Source organism: Loxodonta africana, chromosome X (genome assembly GCF_030014295.1).
Source record: "Loxodonta africana isolate mLoxAfr1 chromosome X, mLoxAfr1.hap2, whole genome shotgun sequence".
In the NCBI taxonomy this organism is placed as follows: domain Eukaryota; kingdom Metazoa; phylum Chordata; class Mammalia; order Proboscidea; family Elephantidae; genus Loxodonta; species Loxodonta africana.
In genome coordinates this window covers 124,554,042-124,566,107 of record NC_087369.1, presented here as the reverse complement: position 1 = coordinate 124,566,107, position 12,066 = coordinate 124,554,042, and the positions used below count along the sequence as shown (strand labels likewise).

Sequence of the window (12,066 nt, the reverse complement as noted above, 5' to 3'; positions counted from 1 at the left end):
GAGTCTTAGAGTTCTTCTCTAGAGAAACAGAAAGGAGCCCTGGTGGTACAATGTTTAAGCACTCAGCTGCTAACCAAAAGATTAGCAGTTCGAACGTGAGAGAGAAGACCTGGGGATCTGCTTCTTTAAGATTACAGCCGAGGAAACCCTATGGTGCAGTTCTACTCTGTCATATAGGGTTGCTATGAGTAGCAGCTCACAACAACGGAGAAACAGAGCCAGTGATATAGATAATAGACATGTAATATTATGCATCAATACCTCAATTAAATGGAATCACACTAGCAAGGGAATCTGGCTCATCAGGATTGTATACTTATTGCAGGAAAAGGCAAATCTCCAGGAAAGAGTCTTAGAGTTCTCTAAAGAAACAGAAAGGAGCCCTGGTGGCTCAAATTGTTACGCGCTCCACCTCTAACTGAAAGGCTGCTGGTTCGAACCCATGCAGCATCTCCATGGGAGAAAGACTTGGCAATCTACTTCAGTAAAGATTACAGCCAAGAAAACCGCACCGGGCAGTTCTACTTTGTCACGTGGGGTCATTATGAGTCAAAATCGACTCAGCAGCATTTAACGACAACAACAGAAATAGAGATGATATAGAGATAGAGATGTATGCAAAAAAACACTACCATCGAGTTGATTCTAACTCATGGCGACCCCATGTGTTACAGAGTAGAACTGCTCCACAGAGTTTTTTGGCCATAACCTTCACAGAAACAGATTGCCAGGCCTTTCTTCCAGGATGCTGCTGGATGGGTTTGAACCACCAAGCTTCCAGTTCATAGTCAAGAGCAAACTGTATGTACATATATATCTAGAGAGAGATGATTTGCTTCAAGCAATTGGTTCACAGGATGACTCTGGGGGGTTGGCAAGTCCAAAATTTGTAGGTCAGCCAACAGGCTGGAGAATCCTGCAGGCTTGCATCCCAGAATTCATAGGTCAGCTGATGGGAAGAGTGACAGTTGTGCCAAAATATCTATTTATAGTCTGGAGACAGAGCACACCCTAAGGAAAGTCCTTTTTTGCTCTTAAGGCCTTCAACTGATTGATTGAGGCCCATCCACAGTATGGAAGGTAATCTGCTTTACTTAAGGCTAATTGATTTAATTACATGTAACTACTTTTTTACTTCATAAGAGCAATTAGGCTAGTGTTTGGACAAACTACTGGGAACCATAGCCCAACCAAGTCAAAGCATGAAATACCCATCATGGTCTTTTTTTTTTTTTCCTTCTTTTGAGTCTTTTAATTTTTTTTTTTGTTGTTCGTTCATCGTGTCGTGTTTTATACAGTAAAACCTACAAACACTAGAACCTGTATAAGGTGGAAACCTGTCAGAGATGAAAACTCAAATATTTTCCACTAATAGAGAGTGATAGAATCCTGTCAAAGGCAGAAAACTTTCAAGACCCAGAAAAACAAGGCAGTCCCATCAAGTTCTGGCTCTCACAGGCTTTACTGTATAACTATTCAGAGAAAGTCCACATGATCAGCACACATTCAGTCTAGTTGCCTATGTCTTTTCCAGCTACAGTCCTGGCAATGAAATTTGATCTCCAGAATGATGGCTCTAAAACACTTCAACCTCACAGCAGATCCCCAGAACATGCTATACTCGTTTCTGACCCTACGCTTTTGCTTTTGCTCTTTCTGTCCCCTCTTCTGCGTCTAGCTGAATCATTCAGGGCTTCCTATTTCCATCTCGCAATTTCCTCCTCCTCCTTTTACCCCTCCTCTCTCTTCCTTCTCTTCCTCAACCTCACGTGCCCATCTGTTGTCTTCCCTCCCTGAATCCATATGGACCTGAAGTGTGTATCACTCATGTGACAATAACCATCATAACTTATGGGATCCCACTGAAACATAACTGTTTCATGATGTAATTCTTCCACAGTAAGCACCTGAAGTTTCCAACTGAGTCTCCTACTTGTCTTGTTTTCTCCACTGGACCTAGGATGGTGCTTTGAATTTAACAATAATAAACGGTGATAATAGTAACAGCTAAGATTTTCTGAGGGCTTACTATTTGCCGAATACTTCGCTAAGCAGTATGCATGAATTACAATTATCACTATCTTGCACATGACGAAACTAAGGCATAAAGAGTTTAAATAATCTGCCTAAGATCACACAGCTGATGGGTGGTTGTTACAGAATTCAAATCAAGGTCTCTACCGTTTCCATATACACATAATCAGTGAATCCAACACTCAATTCACTTCACTATACTCTTTGAGAGGAACATGTTTTCACAACTTTTTCCAACAGAAAAGATGGAAATAAACAAAAATATGGGTTATCCTGTTAATTCTTGGTTCATCAGAAAGTTACATTACAAAGACTAACTCCACTTCTTAAGCATTTTGATAAATTAAATATTTACTTTAATATAGCATCATGCAATATTCCTGGATAAAAATTAAGCAGATAAAAGCATTAGGTATCAACCAGGAATTTTTGTTCGTTGGTTGATTCTTCTACTTGAACCATTTGAATGGATTCCCTTTTCTCTGCTTTAAACTGTCCTAAAAAGTAAAAACGATTTCCCTTTCTCTAGGTGAATGGTAAGCAGCCTGTGAGCACACAATATCATTGAAATCTGGAAGTGTCACACTTTAAAAAGCAAGAACAGTTTGTTATCAGAGAAGAAAGCCTGATAAGCCAGGTGTTAGAGGGGTTGGCAAAGCTGGTGCCCCGGTCAGGTGCCAAGGCTCACAAATTTGTGCTAAGAAGTATTCAGAAAGAAAATTAATTTTTAAAGGTTTTAAAGTTTTGAGCCCATAAGTTCTTTCAAAAATAATGGTGATGTGATTGGAAAGGGCCTACAAATTCAAATAGACACATACTATAAAAGAGTCCCCCATCTTTCCCCAGATCCCCACCCATCCACCCCCAGAACCTTTCCTTGGTGCTCTGTGTGGCAGCTTCCCAGGGTCTTGAATGGAAGTCGAATGCCCCCAAAACCCATAACGCTCAATAAGTTTAATTTCCGCCAAAAAGGGGTGGGGGATCAGTGTAGCAACTGTGTAAGTCACTCTATTTGGGATCTGTGACACCATAAGCCATTGGCTGTGATTTGGGGTCTGGGTTGTTGGCCAACTTTTGGAGCTACCTTGTTATAGACCCTTCTCACATTCCTTTGTCTGTGCTGGACTGGGATTCCAGAGGACCCGCCCTCTGCAAGCCTGACCCCACTGGCCACCTATACCTACCTGCCTGTGCACTCTGCCCTTTCCTCACTTCTAGTTCGAGAAGCACAGGCTGCTCCCAGGAAACTGGAAAAGAGGAGCATCATGACAATCAGAAAGGCAGAGGTTGGGGATGTTCTCTAAAGAATTAAAGTGCATGCCCACCAACCGTGGGGCTGGTAGACCAGCCTCTGTTGCAAAGTTGGCCTTTATAGGCAATTGATGGGAAAGCCTGATGTCACAAAAGTTAGGCAGTAGGGCTCTCCGTTGAAAACGTTTTGGTTAGAAATTTCTCCCCAACCTCCACCCCAAGTCATAGAACTTCTCCAACTAAATTCAGCTCTTGTACCTCATCTTGTAACCCATTGTTTTTAAATAAAGGATACCCAATATACAGGATATCCAATAGTGTGGTCTATTATTTCCATTTAGCATTATTTCATAAATTTTCTCCACATTGCATCATATTCTTCACATTGATCATTTTAGTGTCTGCATTGTTGTTGTTGTTGTTAGGTGCCATCGAGTCAGTTCCGACTCATAGCGACCCTATGCACAATAGAACAAAACACTGCCCAGTCCTGAACCATCCTTACAATCGTTATTATGCTTGAGCTCATTGTTGCAGCTACCGTGTCAATCCACCTCGTTAAGGGTCTTCCTCTTTTCTGCTGACCCTGTACTCTGCCAAGCATGATGTCCTTCTCCAGGGACTGATCCCCCCTGACAACATGTTCAAAGTATGTAAGACGCAGTCTAGCCATCCTTGCCTCTAAGGAGCATTCTGGTTGTACTTCTTCCAAGACAGATTTATTTGTTCTTTTGGCAGTCCATGATATATTCAATATTCTTTGCCAACACCACAATTCAAAGGCGTCAATTCTTCGGTCTTCCTTATTCATTGTCCAGCTCTCACATGCATATGATGCAATTGAAAATACCATGGCTTGGGTCAGGTGCACCCTAGTCTTCAGGGTGACATCTTTGCACTTCAACACTTTAAATAGGTCCTTTGCAGCAGATTTGCCCAATGCAGTGGGTCTTTTGATTTCTTGACTGCTGCTTCCATGGCTGTTGATTGTGGATCCAAGCAAAATGAAATCCTTGACAACTTCAATCTTTTCTCCATTTATCATGATGTTGCTCGTTGGCCCAGTTGTAAGGATTTTGTTTTCTTTATGTTGAGGTGCAATCCATACTGAAGGCTGCAGTCTTTGATCTTCATTAGTAAGTGCTTCAAGTCCTTTTCACTTTCCGCAAGCAAGGTTGTGTCTGCATCAGTATCTTATAATTTCTTTACAGTAGTTTCCTGGGTCAAAATAATGAGCAATCAACAGGTATTTGTTGAATTAATAAACATCTATATGTTTTTTTTTTCCTTAGAAATTATTTTCTTAGGCCAACTTTCTAGGCCTGGAATACATTAGTCAACGGGTATGAATCTTTTCATTGCTTTTGTTAAATATTGCCACCAGAAACAATATAGAGTTTTGGTTAAGAACATAGGGTTTCGATTTCAACAAAATTTTATTAGGCTGGCTCTGCCCATGCTAGCTGTATGATGCTAGACTAGTTACCTCTCCACTCTGGGTCACGGTTGCCTCATTTATGAAATGGAAAAAAAAATAATTCCCCTGCACAGAATTGTTATGAGGAAGGTGAGCATAATAAATGTTGGCTGCTCGCCTGGGGTCTTAAAAGCTTAAAAAAAGCTTAAGCCCAAGATAGAACAACTGGTTTCTATTCACCTGGATGGAACAGCAGAGGAAGAAGAAGACCCAGAACTCAGAGACAGAAATAGACTGCAGGTTTAATTGCCTCCGTAAACTTGTTGTTTTTGTGTGCCATCAAGTCAATTCCTATCTGATGCTGTAGGGCAGAATAGAACTGCCCCATAAGATTTCCAAGGCTGTAATCTTTGTGGAAGTAGATTGCCACATCTTTCTCCCATACAGTGGTGGGTTCAAACTGCCAAACTTTCAATTAGTAGCCAAGTACTTAACCACTGCACCAGGACTCCTTTTCTCCATAAACTACTACCACCATTACCATGAGACTAGAAGAAATGGATGATGCCCGGCTACCATTACTGAATGTTTTGATCAATGACCCAATACATGTATCCAGATGAAAAGGAGGGAAAGCTTGGAACAGAACTTTAAACTTAAACAGAAATCAGACTTAGTAGATCTATTGAGACTGGGGGAATGCCCAAAACTAATGCCCAGAAATAATCCTTAAACCTTGAACCAAAACTATCCCATGAAGCCATTTTAAACAACAGTTTAGCCCAATTAATAAAGAATGTTTGCCTCGAGCATAGCACTCCTATAAGAATTATCTATATAAGCTTAATCTGACACAGATGAGAACTTTAAGGGGCAGACACCCCAAAATAATGGTGATGAAACAATATGGGTACAGCTAGTGATAATGATGACACAAGGTGAAGTAAGTAACCAATGTTATTGAAATGCTCATGTAGAAACTGTGAATGGTTAGGTGTGTGGTTGTTTATATTGCCACCACAAATAAATGTTTTAAAAAATGTTGGTTACCATTGTGGTTTCACCACTCATTTGTCAGTTTGTCCTACTGTGGTGGTTTGCATGTTGCTGTGATGCTAGGAGCTATGCCACCAGTACTTCAAACACCAGCAGGGTCACCCATGGTAGACAGGTTTCAGCAAAGCTTCCAGACTAAGACAGACTGGGAAGAAGGACCTGGCGATCTACTTCTGAAAAAATTGGTTGGTGAAATTCTTATAAAGAGCTGTGGAACATTGTCTGATATAGTGCCAGAAGATGAGCCCCTCAGGTTGGAAGGCACTCAATATATGACAGAGGAAGAGCTGCCTCCTCAAAGTAGAGCTGATCTTAATGACATGGATGGAGTCAAGTTTTGGGGACCTTCACTTGCTGATGTTGCATAACTCAAAATAAGAAACAGCTGCAAACATCCATTAACAATCAGAATATGGAATATACAAAGTATAAATCACAGAAAATTGGAAGTATTCAAAAATGAAATGGAACACGTGAAGACTGATATCCTAGGCTTTAGAGAGCTGAAATGGACAGTGCTGGCCATTTTGAATCAGGAAACCTTATGGTCTACAATGCCAGGAATGACAAAGTGAAGAGGAACAGTATCACTTTCATTATCAAAAAGAATACTTCAAAATTTATCCTGAAATACAAAGCTGTCAGTGATAGGATAATAACCATAACCTACAAGGAAGGCCAGTTACTACGACTATTAGTGAAATTTACTCACCAAACACTAATGCCGAAGATGAAGAAATGGAAGATTTTTACCAACTTCTGCAGTCTGAAATTGATCAAACATGCAATCAACATGCATTGATAATTACTGGTGATTGGAATTCGAAAGATGGAGACAAACAAGAAAGATCCATAGTTGGAAAATACAGCCTTGGTGATAGAAATGACACTGGAGATTGAATCTTGCAAGACCAACAACTTCTTCATTGCAAGTACCTTTTTCCAACATAAAAGGCAACTGTACACGTGGACCTCACCAGATGGAAAACGCAGGAATCAAACCAACTACATCTGTGGAAAGAGATGATGGAAAAGCTCAATATCATCAGTCAAAACAAGGCCGGGGCTGACAACAGAAAAGATCATCAATTCCTCATATGCAAGTTCAAGTTGAAGCTAAAGAAAATTAAAACAAGTCCACAAGAGCCAAAATACAAACTCGAGTATATCTTACCTGAATTTAGAGACCATCTCAAGAATAGATTTGATGCACTGAACACTAATGACCAAAGACCAGTCGAGTTGTGGGATGTCATCAGGGACATCATACATGAAAAAAGCAAAAGGTCATTAAAAAGACAGGAAAGAAAGAAAAGACCAAAATGGATGTCAGAAGAGACTCTGAAACTTGCTCTTGAACTTAGAATAGCTAAATCGAATGGAAGAAACAAAGTAAAAAATCTGAACAGAAGATTTCAAAGGGCCACTCAAGAAGACAAAGTATTATAACGAAATGTTCCAACATCGGAGTTAGAAAACCAAAAGGGAAGAACATGTTCAGCATTTCTCAAGCTGAAAGAACGGAAGAAAAATTCAAGCTCTGTGTTGCAATATTCAGAATCAACTTGACAGCAATGGGTTTTCGGTTTATGGGCAAAAAATTGTACGATGAAGGAAGCATCAAAAGAAGATGGAAGGACAGTACACAATCCCGGGGAGGCCAGCACCGCTTGTCCAAGGCAACATCATGAAGGCTCCATAGACATATCCAAACACCCTGAGGGATTGAATTGCTGGGCTGGGGGTTGGGGGAACCATGGTCTTGGGGAACATCTAGCTCAATTGGCATAGCATAGTTTATAAGGAAAGTGTTCTACTTCTACTTTGGTGAGTAGCATCTGGGGTCTTAAAAGCTTGTAAGCGGTCATCTAAGACACTCTACTGGCATCACCCTGTCTGGAGAAAGGGAGAATGAAGAAAACTAAAGACATGGGGGAAGGATTGGTCCAAAGGACCGATGGACCACAACTGCCACAGCCTCCACCAGACTGAGTCCAGCAGAACTGAATGGTGCCTCGCTGCCACCACTGTCTGCTCTGACAGGGATCACAGTGGAGGGTCCTGGACAGAGCTATACAAAAATATAGAACAAAATTCTAACTCAAAGAAAAAGACCAGACTTACTGGCCTGAGGAGGACAGACTAGAGAAACCTCAAGGGTATGGCCCCTGGATACCCTTTTAGCGCAGTAATGAAGTCACTCCTGAGGTTCGCCCTTTGGCCAAGGATTAGACGCACCCCTAAAACAAAACAAGACTAAAGAGGCACACCAGCCCAGAGGAAAGGACTAAAAGGCAGCAGGGGACAGGAAATCTGGTAATAGGGAACCCAAGGTCGAGAAGTGGAGAGTGTTGACATGTGGTGGGGTTGGTGACCAATGTCACAAAACAATATGGGTACTACCTGTTTAATGAGAAGCTAATTTGTGCCATAAACCTTCACCTAAAGTACAAAAAAAAAAGATGGAAAGAATACACAGAGTCACTGTACCAAAAAGAATTGGTCAACCTTCAGTCATTTCAGGAGATAGCATATGATCAAGAACCAATGATACTGAAGGAAGAAGTCCAAGATGCACTGAAGGCATTGGTGAAAAACAAGTCTCCAGGAATTGACTGAATAACAATTGAGATGTTTCAACAAACAGAAGCAGCACTGGAGGTGCTCACTTGTCTATGCCAAGAAATTTGGAAGACAGCTACCTGGTCAATCGACTGGAAGAGATCCATATTCAACCCATTCCTAAGAAAGGTGAGCCAACAGAATGCAGAAATTATTGAACGATATCATTAAATATCACATGCAAATAAAATTTTGCTAAAGATAATTCTAAAAAGGTTGCAGCAGTATATCAAAAGGGAACTGCCAGAAATTCAAGCTGGATTCAGAAGAGGACATGGAGCAAGGGATATCACTGCTGATGTCAGATGGATCCTGGCTGAAAGCAGAGAATACCAGAAAGATGTTTACCTGTGTTTTATTGACTATGCAAAGGCATTCAACTGTGTGGATCATAACAAATTATGGATAACATTGCAAAAAATGGAAATTCCAGAACAATTAATTGTGCTTATGTGGAACCTGTACATAGACCGAGAGGCAGTCATTCAAACAGAACAAGAGGATACTGTGTAGTTTAAAATAAAAAAAATTGTGCATCAGAGTTGTGTCCTTTCACCATACTTATTCAGTCTATATGCTGAGCAAATAACCTGAGAAGCTGGCCTATATGAAGAACATGGCATCAGGATTGGAGGAAGGCTCAATGACAACCTTCAATATGCAGATGACACAACTTGCTTGCCGAAAGTGAAGAGGACTTGAGGCACTTACTCATGAAGTTCAAAGACTACAGCTTTCAGTATGGATTATACCTCAACATAAAGAAAACAAAAATCCTCATAACTGGACCAATAAGCAACATCATGATTAACAGAGAAAAGATTGAGGTTGTCAAGAATTTCATTTTACTTGGATCCACTATCAACACCCATGGAAGACCCAGTCAAGAAATCAAAGGATGCATTGCATTGGGCAAATCTGCTGCAAAAGACCTCTTTAAACTGGTAAAAAGCAAAGATGCCACCTTGAAGACTAAGGTGCTGCTGACCCCAACCAAGGTATTCTCAATCACCTCATTTGCATGCGAAGGCTGGACAATGAATAAGGAAGACCCAAGAAGAATCGATATCTTTGAATTATGGTGTTGGCAAAGAATATTGAATATGCCATGGACTATCAGAAGAATGAACAAAGAAGAATTACAGCTGGAATGCACCTTGGAAGCAAGGATGGCGAGACTTCGTTTCATATACTTTGGAAATGTTATCAGGAGGGATCAGTCCCTGGAGAAGGACATCGTACTTGGTAAAGTAGAGGTCATCAGAAAAGAGGAAAGCCCTCAACCAGATGGATTGACACAGTGGCTGCAACAATGGGCTCAAGCCTAACAACGATTGTGAGGATAGCGTAGGACCAGACAGTGTTCTGTTCTGTGGTACACAGGGTCACTATGAATCAAAAAAGACTTGATGGCACCTGACAGCAGCAACAACAACTGTTCTGGTTATGATGGCCACTTTAAACATATGTTTTTCCCCACAACCTCATGAACATTGGGTTTTATAATTTAAAAATATTTTTTGATTAAATACATATAAAATGGCGCTTTTTTGCATTTTTACTTCCTTATTTACACACAATAAAAAAATTTTTTTTGTTTACACATTGCTCAAATGTTGGCTTACTCTATGTGCTTCTTGTTCTGTAAAGTGGCTGTTCTCTTCTTTTTTGAACACTTTGCTTTCAAAGATTTCATGGTATTCTTACAGAGTTCAGTACATTCTTCATGTATTTGAAATAACTAATGCTTATCTGTCATTTATTGCAAATATTTCCCTATTCTGTTCTCTTCCACTTAGTTTTGTGGTCTGCATTTTCCTTTCTGATTTTTTTTTCTTTTTTAGTGTTTCAATCCTTTGAAAATTATCGCACTTTCCTGTTTCAGGTTGCATGTAGTCTGCTCGTGGGTCTCAGAGACCCCAAAATTGAGAGCTTTTTCATGCCCCGGAGACCACTCCCGGCGGCTTTACTGCCATCATCAAGCCCCAAAACAAATATATCGACACCGTAAGCACTACGGATATCATTTGTGTTACCATGAGAAAAAGAGAAGGGAAGTCGACAGCCTCATGAACACTCAAAAAAGGGGAGGAAGATTATTGGTCTAAAGGCTAAGTTCTAACCTAAGCAGCGCCACGCTGAGAAAATACGAATGAAAAAGACTGTCAAGATGCATGAAAAGAGAAACACCAAACAAAAGAATGGTGAGAAGACTTCACGAGGTGCGGTAGCTGCCTATCTGCTGGACAGAGAGGGGCAGTCTCCAACTAAAGTACTTTCCAATATGATTAAACAGAAATGAAGAGAGAAAGCAAGAAAATGGGAAGTCCCTCTGCCCAAAGTCCGTGCTCAGGTAGAAACAGAAGTATTAAAAGTCATTAGAACAGGAAAGAGAAAAAAGAAAGCATGGGAGAGGATGGTTACTAAAGTCTGCTTTGTTGGAAACGGCTTTACATGAAAACCACCTAAATATGAAAGATTCATCAGACCAATGGGCTTATGTTTCAAGAAGGCTCATGTCACACATCCTGAACTTAAAGCCACCTTTTGCCTACCAATACTTGGTGTCAAGAAGAATCCCTCATCTCCACTATATACAACTTTGGGTGTTATTACCAAAGGTACTGTCATGGAGGTGAATGTGAGCGAGTTGGGCCTTGTGACACAAGAAGGCAAGGTTATTTGGGGGAAATATGCCCGGGTTACCAACAATCCTGAAAATGATGGATGCATAAATGCAGTCTTACTGGTTTTATAGCAGTTTCATACAAGCAACTCATTATAATTATTGGCAAAGACTACAAACCAATCAGGAAAACCACCATTACCAAACAACTTTACGTGTCTGCAGTCATCAGGAGAACTATTTATTACGAGATTAAAAAAAAAAAACATTAAAATGGCACATTTTACAATTTGGTCTTTATTTTTGCATTTTCAGGGTGTCATAAGACTGAGTGATTAAAAGAGCAATTATAGAAATAAACATCATCACTCTCTGTAGTGATGAGCAGGTACTCAACAAAGCAAATCTATCATCACTACTGAAAAAAATGACCAGTGCTAGTTTAAAACACCTTTTTCATACATAAAGGTTAACCAGTTGCCTTCATGTTGACTTCGATTCATGGCAACCCCACGTGTGTCAGAGTAGAACTGTGCTCCATAGGGTTTTCAATGGCTGATTTTTTGGAAGTAGGTTGCCAGGCCCTTCTTCCAAGGTGCCTCTAGGTGGAGTCGAACTTCCAACCTTTCAGTTAGCAGCCAAGTGCTTAACCATTTGTGCCACCCAAGAACTCTTCTTAAAGGTTGGAACACAAATACAGGGCCAAGGTCAGGAAAACTTTACATCTGGGACCTTCTCTGAAAGTTCAGAAGAGCTCCTACTTAGTTAAATCTTTTCACCTCCATGGTGATTCCTTAGAACTTCTTTATATAAAAAGTCGTTGAATCAGCATCTTAAACTTGTTTTTTCCTTCTTTCATTTATGGATGAATGAAACTATATTTTGATACTGTATTTCCTAGCTACATAAGGAAAAGAGGAAAATCAACATATTGAAAAGTTGAAAAAAAAATTATCCCTCCCAACCCCACTGGTCCCACCCCATCTGGAGCAAGGGAGAATGAAGGAAATCAAAGACACTGGGAAAAATTAATCCAAAGGACTAATGGACCACAACTACC

At 40.4% G+C, this 12,066-nt stretch overlaps 1 pseudogene; it reads left to right on the top strand.

The window, feature by feature from the left end:
* Positions 1–6,266: 6,266 nt before the first annotated feature.
* LOC104845402 (ribosome biogenesis protein NSA2 homolog) lies at positions 6,267–11,213 on the top strand (annotated as a pseudogene).
* The last annotated feature ends 853 nt before the right edge of the window (positions 11,214–12,066 follow it).